An 8891-nucleotide genomic window follows, 5' to 3' on the forward strand; every position below is an offset into this window, starting at 1 on the left:
TTCATACCTTTCTCTTCCCAATCCTTCCCTTCCCTTCCCATCCCTTCCCTTCTCATCCCATTCCTTACTTCTTCTCCCATCCCATTCATACCCTTCTCTTCCCAATCCTTCCCTTCCCTTCCCATCCCTTCCCTTCTCATCCCATTCCTTACTTCCTCTCCCATCCCATTCATACCCTTCTCTTCCCAATCCTTCCTTTCTCAACCTTTCCCTACCATTCCCTTCCTAACCCTTCATTTTCGTTTCATTCTCTTCCCTCTCTCTCTCTCTCTCTCTCTCTCTCTCTCGTCCCGACAAACCGTTACGCTCTAGCCAATGTCATGAACACACACACACTTTTGTCTCTATTTTTAGCTCTCCCAAACCACCTCCCTCCCTCTCCCCCCCTCTAGTGTAGCCTATTTAATTAGTAGGGGAGAGCGGTGATGATTCGGACAGTGGGATGGTCCGGCCATAGCACTTATTGTAAAGTGTATGGGACTGAGTGCCGCGAGATTTTGTGTGAATGTGCAAAACTTTGTTGCCTTGGCCCACAAAGGGACAGCCACGCCCTCAGAGCTGTTATTTTCGATGCAAGTCCTATTTTATGTTTTTTTGCATCTCATATGTAATATTGTCAGGGTGTATCGTAAGCTCTCGCTTCAAAAACGTGCCAATTAGCGAGATGTAAATTATTTCGGTGACGCAGCGATGCCCGGCGAAGGTGTTGCCGTGTATCACCCGTGAAGCCTCGTGCTGGAAAAGGACGTGACCACACATTTGCTTTTTACAGAGTCGTGATGATTCGGACGGTTGATTTTTTCATGATTTTTATTAAATTTATATCAATTTAAACATTATAGGTGTTGCAACGGTTATAAAAAGGTTAGTTTGGTTGATTTATATTCAGATATTATGCTTGTGAAAAGAGAAGGAAGACATAATAAAAAACTTTTGAGATATTTCTTGTAGTTCTCCTTTTATTTTTTTCCCCTCTAAATATTGAGAGGATACTTTTGTCCTTAGACAAATGTTTTGTAGAAGATATAATCTTGTTTATTAGCCAATCAAGCTTAAGTTATATTAATATTATGGCGAGTATTATGAGTGTCCGTACCACCCACCTCCCTGGCCGAACCATTACCACGGGTGGGGATGGCTCGCACGATTTAGAAACTTGTCTCTCGCCGCCTACATACATCCGAAAACTGGAAATAGCTACGAGCGTCATATTAGCAGCCTAAAGAGCCAAATGATGGAGGAACATTTTGAGATCTACAGAATTACACTACTTCTTAAACTTCTTCTAAAAATATTTTTCTGAAAAGAGAAAGGGAGAGAAAGAAAGGGAGAAAAGGAAACAGAATGGAGGAGATAAAAGAAGAGAAAAAGAGGGAAAGGAAGAAGAGAAAAGATACGAAGGGAAGAATTAAAGAGGAGAGAAAGGATAAGAAAGGAAGGAAGCGAAATATAGAGAGAGAAGGAGAGGAAAGAGAAACGGAAAAGACAGAGAGAAAAGAGAAAAACGATGCCATAATTAAGGGCTGATTATATTATCTTTATATTTAAACTAACTTGATATTCCTTAATTCAACCTTAAAAGTCAGAATAAAAGATAATTAAGAGAAAAAAATACATATAAAAATGAACCGCTAGAACGAAGAGCGGGATAGGAACGGAGGAAAAGAAGAGAAAGGAAGGAAGAAGAAAGGCAGAAAGAAAGGAGGAGAAAGAGAAAAGAGAAAGAGAGAAAGGAAGAAAGAAGAGAAAAAAATAGAACCGCTAGAACGAAGAGAGAGATACGAACGGAGGAAAAGAAGAAAAGGGATGAAAAAAGAAAGAGCAAGGAAGATAAGGAGACAAAAGAGGAAGAGAAAATGCAAAGAGAAAGAAAGAAAAGAGGAAGAGACAAAAGAAAAAGGAAAAAGGAAACCGTTAGAACGAGGAGAGAGATACGAACGGAGGAAAAGAAGAAAAAGGATGAAAAAAAGAAAGAGAAAGGAAGATAAGGAGACAAAAGAGGAAGAGAAAAGGCAAAGAGAAAGAAAGAAAAGAGGAAGAGACAAGGGAAAAGAAAAAAAGGAGCCGCTAGAACGCGTCGACTCGGTTTGTTTACGTTTTGCCGCAGGGAGGTGCACGACTGCACGTGTGGGCGGCGTTCATAAAGATTTACGTTTATTTCACGTTCCTGACCTCGCCCGCCTATAAAAGTAAGTAGGCCTATGGGAGAGACCTTGGGGCATCGGTAAGCTTATAGTAGGGCGGTCTAGTGGAGTGGTAGACTTATAAATATGGGTGCATGGTGAGGGTAAGGTAAGATTTTCTACGTTACTCTTCCTTCCTCCTCCTCCTCCTCCTCCTCTCTCTTCCCTCTTCCTGCAGACCTTAAATTTGAGTGTAAGGTCAAGTTATGCTATAGCTGCTACTACTACTATAGGTGCGCGTCGCCTCAGAGCTCATCTTTGTCACATCCTGCGTTGTAACAGGGCGGGCGTGACATCGGAGTTACCACAGTGTGCCTTCCCCAGGTCCTCGTTGCTCCAGGGCGTAGCTCCGTTACCCTGGGGGGCCTATGGGGGTGCGGGGTACAGGCACCCATCGCTCCGGGACACCTTGCCTCAGTGCTCATCTCTGTCAAATTAAAGACTCAAGAGGTAAGCTTGTGACAGGTGAAGTTTGGGGTCTAGAGCATAGCTACTCATTGCCTTGGTGGTCATCTCTGTCACATTGGGTTACCACAGTGTGTTCCTTACCCAGGGGTCCTGAGGTACACCTATGGAAGGATGAACAGCTCAATACTAAGTTACATGAAGAGAGAAGGAAGGAAGTGAAAAAAAGGTTTAATATATAAACAGATGATTGAAACAGCATTCAATTAATAAGACTGACTCTGCAAAATATTTAGGAAAGCGTGCACAGCCACCTCTGGCCAAGTTAATGCTTACAGCATGGATTATTTTTAGTGCCTGAATGCAGTGCATTAACAAGGGACTTCCTAGAAATAGAAGGGGGTTGAGAGGGAGCAAAGTCCCCCTGTTTGCTAGGTTACGTAAAGTAAGGCTTGGTTAGTTTAAATATACTGGGCAGGCAGTGAGGGGTGGCGGGAATACACAGTGCAGGGTGGGGGTGGCCCACTACGCGGGCCGGTGTTGTGAAAAATGCCTCCTGCAGAAATGAGTGGCTCTGGTGTCCACCATGCATGGGGCAATACACAGCAGAAAACATTAATATGCCTGGTTTTGTTCTGGTTTGTCCACTTTACCTCAATAAGCTTGGGTGTGATTCTAGAGATTTTGGATAATAAGTCGCTGGCGTCCAACGCTCACTGGGGGAACACACACACAGCGGCAAAAAACATTAATTTGCCTGGTTTTGTTCTGGTTTGTCCACTTGTGATCTTGGTGAGCGCTGAGTATAATCAGTAAGCAAGTTGAACCTCTCTGTCAGCTATGTTGAGGCAGTGGAAGGTGACGGGTGTACAACAGGGATTGAAAAGTCAATCGAATAGTGATATCTGGAAATGAATACTATCTCCATAATAAACAGCATCATATTTTGTCCAGAAATAAGCAGTCAGCATCTCAAAATTAGTAGGCGACCCTCTCGTGAATAATCCCACCTGAGGTTTTGTGCCCCGGGAGGCCTGGAGTGCCTGTAAATATGAGTTGATGGTGGCAGGAATGCATATTCCTGAAGTCTGTACGGGTGTGTTCTGCCTACTCTGGAACAGAGCAGGATGGATTATTTTTTATTTATTATTATTATTATTTTTTTACATCTCCGCCTGTAGCGCCGGTAGGCTTTCTTCATGGGCCTGGATGGTGGTTGGCTCAAGCCTGTCATGGCGCAGGCAATTTTTATAGTGGCGCCAGTTATGCTTGGCTCATGCTGCCCCCCGGAACTCACTCTTGATTCACTGGGCGGTTTCTTCTTGAGTCTGGATTGATGGGTGGCCTTCTGAAAAGCATATGGGTAGTCTGTGGCCACTTGGCGGTTAGGCTATGTAAGGTTAGGTAGGAAGTATTACAGGTAATGTTGAGCGGGAATCACAATGAAAGTATTTTCCAGAATGGCCCGTGGTTAGTTTCCAAGTTACAGCCGAGTGTCTTCACTCAGGAACCACATACCTGCAGAGACTTCAGGAATATGCGGCCCGGCGGTGTGTTTAGGCAGGAAGGCAAGGCAGACAGACTGGTTACATTGATAGCACTGTGTCTCCTGATGCAGGCAATGCTATTTTGTTCCTGGTGGCTCCCCTGTCTCTCTGTTGGCACCTTTTGTTCTTACTTACACTAAATATAAAGTAATAAAGAAGAAAGAAAAGCAAATGTGGTAAATGTATAGTTTAGTTCTGCTGCCTCAAAATATCACCATGATGTGAGAAGGCACACAAAACTAACTTAATAAAGTAATGGTAAATAAATGACAGTAATAATTGATAAATAAATAATTGCTAATGAGTTAAATCTTAGTTATGTCATAAGTGCCATGCCATTTATTATTATCATTATTATTATTATTATCATCATCATTATCATTATTATTATTATTATTATTATTATTATTATTATTATTAATATCATTATTATTGTTATCATTATTATTATCATTATTGAAGGAAAGAATATAAGGTTCTAGTCTTTGGTAACTGTTGCTACTACTCCTACTACTACTACTGTTATTAACTAACCTAAAGTAACCTTGATAGTTTTGTTTTCTCCCTTGAAACAGTGATTGCCCCAAAATAATCATAAAGAAAAAAAGGACAAAGAAAAGTCAGTCCAGGTATATAAATGTGTAGCATTGTTCAGCCACCTCAGAAAGCCACAACAAAACTAACCTAACCTAACCTGGATAGTTTCGTTCTCTCTCTCTCCTGAATCTCTGAGAAGTTGTGCGTCAGTAAAACAGCCTTGCAAGCCTCCCTGCCTCATGTAACTGCCATCATGGGAAGGTTCACAAAACTAACGTAACCTTACCTGGATACATTTTCTCTCTCTGTCTCTTTAAACTCAGAATTTTGGCATCAGTAACACAGCTTTCCTGCCTCCTGTAACTCATAACACCGCCATGGTGGGAAGGTTCACAAAACTAACTTCACCCAACCTGGATACTTTTTCTCTCTCTTTCTCTTTAAACTCAGAATCTTGGCATCAGTAACACAGCTTTCCTGCCTCCTGTAACGCATAACACCGCCATGGTGGGAAGGTTCACAAAACTAACTTCACCCAACCTGGATACTTTTTCTCTCTCTTTCTCTTTAAACTCAGAATCTTGGCATCAGTAACACAGCTTTCCTGCCTCCTGTAACGCATAACACCGCCATGGTGGGAAGGTTCACAAAACTAATGTTACCTAACCTGGATAAGTTTTGTTTTCCTTCTCTCTGGAAAATAAACAGTTGAAATACCTAAACAGAAATAAAGAAAGATGGCAGTGTGACCCTTCTGGTGTACCATGAACCTAGAGGAAAGTATTATCATTATAACTCTGTGCCCTGTGTCCCCAGCTGTGTGAAGAAGCTGAGCAGCGTCTCCCTGGCCTGGGCGTGGAGTGAGCTGGTCCCCTCATCACCAGCACCATAGACCAGGGGATGAGGTGCTCCTGGCCCTCCGGCACACCCTCCTGGGCGGACCAGAGGATGTCCACTGTGCTGGTGAGTGGCCTGACCCTTGCATCTCTCTGGGTCATTGTAGTGCTCCAAACTTGCTCTTTTTCTGTGGCCTGACCCTTGCATCTCTCTGGGTCATTGTAGTGCTCCAAACTTGCTCTTTTTCTGTGGCCTGACCCCTGCATTTCTCTGGGTCATTGTAGTGCTCCAAACTTGCTCTTTTCTGTGGCCTGACCCTGCATCAAGCTGGGTCATTGTCGTGCGCCAAACCTTCTACTTTTCTGTGGCCTGACCCCTGCATCTCTCTGGGTCATTGTAGTGCTCCAAACTTGCTCTTTTTCTGTGGCCTGACCCTTGCATTTCTCTGGGTCATTGTAGTGCTCCAAACTTGCTCTTTTCTGTGGCCTGACCCTTGCATCTCTCTGGGTCATTGTAGTGCTCCAAACTTGCTCTTTTTCTGTGGCCTGACCCTTGCATCTCTCTGGGTCATTGTAGTGCTCCAAACTTGCTCTTTTTCTGTGGCCTGACCCTTGCATCTCTCTGGGTCATTGTAGTGCTCCAAACTTGCTCTTTTTCTGTGGCCTGACCCTTGCATCTCTCTGGGTCATTGTAGTGCTCCAAACTTGCTCTTTTTCTGTGGCCTGACCCTTGCATCTCTCTGGGTCATTGTAGTGCTCCAAACTTGCTCTTGTTCTGTGGCCTGACCCGTGCATCTCTCTGGGTCATTGTAGTGCTCCAAACTTGCTCTTTTTCTGTGGCCTGACCCTTGCATCTCTCTGGGTCATTGTAGTGCTCCAAACTTGCTCTTTTTCTGTGGCCTGACCCCTGCATCTCTCTGGGTCATCGTGGGTCATTTCAATTTCAATTGCATATTTTTTCTTCATTGTTCTATTTATTCTCTCTCTCTCTCTCTCTCTCTCTCTCTCTCTCTCTCTCTCTCTCTCTCTCTCTCTCTCTCTCTCTCTCTCTCTCTCTCTCTCTAAAACAAGCTTGAGCAACACTTCCTTCACCTCAGTATCACTAAAGTAGAAATGCAAGGTCTTGGTGCCATTTGATTAATATAATTTCACTGAGGGCAGGTTTAAGGGCAGACCGCCCAGTGTGGACCATAAGGTGTGTGTTTGTGGTTTGAATATCTGTGTAAATCTCTCTCTCCCTGAGATCAGCAGCAGCAGCAGGCAAGGTCAAGGAGGGTAAGGTCAAGGACTTCTGCCAAAATGTGTGACCCCAGCATGCAGTAAACTGTGATAAGGAACAATGTTTTGCCCTGTGTGTGTGTGTGTGCGTGTGTGTGTGTGTATTTACCTAGTTGTATTTACCTAGTTGTAGTTCTACAGGGCCTGGGCTTACGCTCGTGTGGTCCCGTCTCCATATCTATAATTATCCAACTTTTCCTTGAAACTTTGCACACTCTTCGCCGATACTATTTCTTCACTTAATCTGTTCCAAACCTCTATATTTCTTTGTGGGAAGCTATATTTCTTTATGTCTCTTGAGCATCTTCCCTTCCTCAACTTTTTACTATGTCCTCTAGTATTCCTGCTGGAAGGTTCCTCTCTTAGTAGCAATTTCTCGTTATCTACTTCTTCCATTTTACTCAATAGCCTATATATTTGTATTAGGTCTCTTTCTCTTCTTCCAGTGTTGGCAAGTCCATTTCCTTTAGTCTTTCTTCATATGTCAGTCCCTCCAGTTCTGGAACCATTTTTGTTGCCATCCTCTGTATTCTTTCTAGTTTTACTATGTGTTTCTTCATATGTGGAGACCACACTGTTTCCGCGTATTCTAGTTTAGGTCGGATCATAGTAGTTATTAATTTTTTCATCATTTCTTTGTCCATGTAGTGGAATGCTATGCCTATATTTCTCACCATGTTATATGTATCACCGAAGATCCGATTTATATGACTTCCTGGTTCCATATAAACTTGCATTATTACTCCCAGGTCTCTCTCTTCATTTACTTTCTTTAATATTTCACCATCTCTCATTTTATATGTGTGTGTGTGTGTGTGTATTTAGCTATTTGTAGTCTAGGTGGCCCGAGCTAAGCTCTAGTAGTCCTCTCTCCATATCTACATTCATCCAGCCTTTCCTTCATTTGGTGGACACTGCTCGCCTCCACCACCTCTTTCTGCAAGCTGTTCCATGTGTTAACACTTCTATGTGGAAAACTATACCTACTTTTTCAAGTCACTCAAACAGGTTCCTTTATGAAGTTTCTTTCCATGTCCTCTCAGCCCCTGCGTTCTGGCAGTAGAGAAGGGATCATCCCTATCCACCTCATCAAACTTATTTACCAACTTATACAGTGTGATCAGATCTCCTCTCTCCCTTCTTTGTTCCATCTTCATGCGTCATATTCCAGAGTTCTGGGACCATTTTAGTTGCAATTCTATATCATTTATTTGTCTGTAAAATGGAATGAACTTGAGAATGTAGGGAGTCTGCAAGAGGCCAGTTGGCCTATACAAGGCAGCTCCTGTTATATTTTGCATCTTGTAGGTTTTTCCAAACAGCTTGTTTATGTGCTTTTCTGGGGATAGTGTGTCTTGCATCGTTACTCCCAAATCCTTTTCTTCATGTACCACCTTTAAGTTGTCTCCTCCCATCCTGTATGTTTTCCTCGGTCTTTTTTTACTTTGCCCCATTTCCATAAACATGGCATTTGTTTGCATTAAATTCCACCTCCCATAACTGGCTCCATCTGTACACCCTATCCAAGTCTTTTTGCAGCTCCTCACAGTCTTCCTCCGTCCTCACTTTTCTCATTAACTTTGCATCGTCTGCAAAAAGGCTCATATAACTTTTTATAGCCATGGGCATATCATTTATATATATCATGAACATTATTGGTGCCAGAACTGAGCCTTGAGGAACTCCACTCTCTACTCTCCTCCAATTTGATTTCTCTTCTCTAATCACCGTCCTCATTTCTCTTCCCGTTATGTAATCCTTCATCCACTCTATAACCTTTCCGCCCATTCCTCCCCACTGCTGTAGTTTCCAGGTTAACCTTTTGTGCATAACCTTGTCAAAATCTTTTTTCAAATTGAGATACACACAATCAGCCCACCCTTCTCTTTCTTGCACCATGTCTGTTGCTCCTGAGTAGAAACACAGTAAGTTGGTGACACACGATTTCCCTTTTCTAAATCCAAACTGTCCTTCATTTATCATGTTTTCCTTTTCTAAATGATCAACATATTGTTTTTTATTATACTTTCACAAATCTTGCACATTACACTTGTCAAAGAGACTGGCCTATAATTTAGTGGTTCAGTTTTATCTCCACTTTTATA

The 8891-nt window shown here is 42.7% G+C and overlaps 1 long non-coding RNA gene across 1 annotated transcript; it reads left to right on the forward strand.

Annotated features, from left to right (window-relative positions):
- Positions 1-2127: 2127 nt before the first annotated feature.
- On the forward strand, positions 2128-5738 carry LOC126994591 (uncharacterized). Its single transcript, XR_007749329.1, has 3 exons — positions 2128-2189; positions 2508-2633; positions 5489-5738. It is a non-coding gene; the product is annotated as an uncharacterized LOC126994591 (long non-coding RNA).
- Positions 5739-8891: the final 3153 nt, after the last annotated feature.

This window comes from Eriocheir sinensis, unplaced genomic scaffold, assembly GCF_024679095.1.
Source record: "Eriocheir sinensis breed Jianghai 21 unplaced genomic scaffold, ASM2467909v1 Scaffold826, whole genome shotgun sequence".
NCBI lineage: Eukaryota > Metazoa > Arthropoda > Malacostraca > Decapoda > Varunidae > Eriocheir > Eriocheir sinensis.